The sequence below is a fragment of the Nymphaea colorata genome, chromosome 7, assembly GCF_008831285.2.
Source record: "Nymphaea colorata isolate Beijing-Zhang1983 chromosome 7, ASM883128v2, whole genome shotgun sequence".
Taxonomy (NCBI): Eukaryota; Viridiplantae; Streptophyta; class Magnoliopsida; order Nymphaeales; family Nymphaeaceae; genus Nymphaea; species Nymphaea colorata.
In genome coordinates this window covers 21,563,240-21,564,889 of record NC_045144.1, presented here as the reverse complement: position 1 = coordinate 21,564,889, position 1,650 = coordinate 21,563,240, and the positions used below count along the sequence as shown (strand labels likewise).

The 1,650-nt window shown below is 43.0% G+C and overlaps 1 long non-coding RNA gene across 1 annotated transcript; it reads left to right on the top strand.

Annotated features, from left to right (window-relative positions):
* The first annotated feature begins 407 nt into the window (after positions 1-407).
* On the top strand, positions 408-1,439 carry LOC116257054 (uncharacterized). Its single transcript, XR_004173299.1, has 2 exons — positions 408-545; positions 997-1,439. It is a non-coding gene; the product is annotated as an uncharacterized LOC116257054 (long non-coding RNA).
* Positions 1,440-1,650: the final 211 nt, after the last annotated feature.

The following is a 1,650-nucleotide window of genomic DNA, read 5'->3' as shown; positions in this document are numbered from 1 at the left end:
TGCTTCTAACCCTCTCTTGAGAGTGAGAGAGGAAAGTTTATTATGTGTTGTTCCTAACAGAAAAAAATCTGCTAAAAGGCCACGAGCCGGCAGTTGTGGGTCTCTCGACCCATCGCACATCTCAAGGATCCCACCATTATTTCATCAATCAGTAATCAAAACTTCGTCCAACTAATGGTTTGAGGGCCTTTTACCCCGCAAGTTTGCAAAAGCTAGAAAGATGCCTAGACAAAAGATTAATTTTCAAGAAACTATGGGAATTGGGATAGTGAAAGGATTGTCGGTGTAGATCTAGTAGTTAAAGACAACTAAATTTTCTCTCTTTCTAGGAAGGTAGACATCTTGACTCGGTCCGATCATGTCACTCCCATAAATAGGTCGTTGAGAGCATGCCATTCTCCACTCATCTAGTCATCATCCATCAGTTGGTATTCACCCTAACTAGTTGCTATCCACAATGAAGCAAGTTTCCCTTCCCATCCTCTTTTTTGCCCTTTCCTTGCTGCTCTCTGTGGCTTTTGCACGTAGTGTGGTTGAAAAACAGGGTACGTTTCCGTTTCGCTTCCCTCGAAAACGAGGAGTGGACATGTCACCCTGGTGGGTGATCACGCAATACTCTTCCTGTCAAACAGGCAGCTTCACGACAGAGTTGCGTAGCAAGACGCAGCCAACGATCGATCGATCTAGGACACATTTAATTTGTGGCTGTTAATCTTGTAGTAGTGGTGTTTGGCATGCATTTGGGTAGTCACTAATGCTGCTTGGGAAATGAGGGAGGAGGGACCCTTGGTTTTTCTTCAGTAACTAGGCTAAAACATATCAACCGTACCAAAAAGACTAGTAGTCTACTAACGAGACCACCTGCTTGGCAGTATGAGTGTCGACCTGAACTATATATATGCAATATTGTGCCATTGGTGCATCTAGCTAGACATGCATTCGATTAATTTGTTGGCTGACCACTTAATTTTCTGATCATTATGGCTATGGATGCAGACGAAAAGACTGCAACAGGCGATATTATTTGTGGAGTCAGTTGCCACAATGGTCGATGCTGCGGATATGGTGAGAGCTGCTGCTCCGGCACTGGATGCTGCCGATCAGGTCAAACCTGCTGCGGCCATCTTCTTTGCTGCGATCTTAACGAGTATGATGCGTTCGTGAATGCCCACGCCGTCCCTAGCAGGACAGCTGCCCTAGCAAACTGAAACCTTCTCATCTCTGATCTGTTATCAACTTGATCATGATGTTAATGTGTGGTAACTTATGGTGTATCTGAATAATAAAGCGAGCGTGCTTATTGTCTGCTACGACAGCATGCATGCTTATGTACTTCCTACTAGTTTTTGTTGCCTGCAAGAACCAGAACCTGTGTTTTCGTCTTTCCTGCTTGTGTACTTGTGCAATCCAAATAAATGCACCGAAGTTGTGCTTAGTTACTTTAGTTGAATTTGTTTTATATATGTATATATTCCACAAGCAGTTCATCGCCTCTCACCCTTAATTTCTTTTTCCTTCTCTCAAATCTTTCGCTAATAAAAATCTATTTGCAGTCAATAACGTTGTCTATTTATGTGCATCCCATTGGCAACAGCAATTCGTCCGATCATTTCATTACCCAGAGATTTTACTTCTTTGTGGGCATTCAAA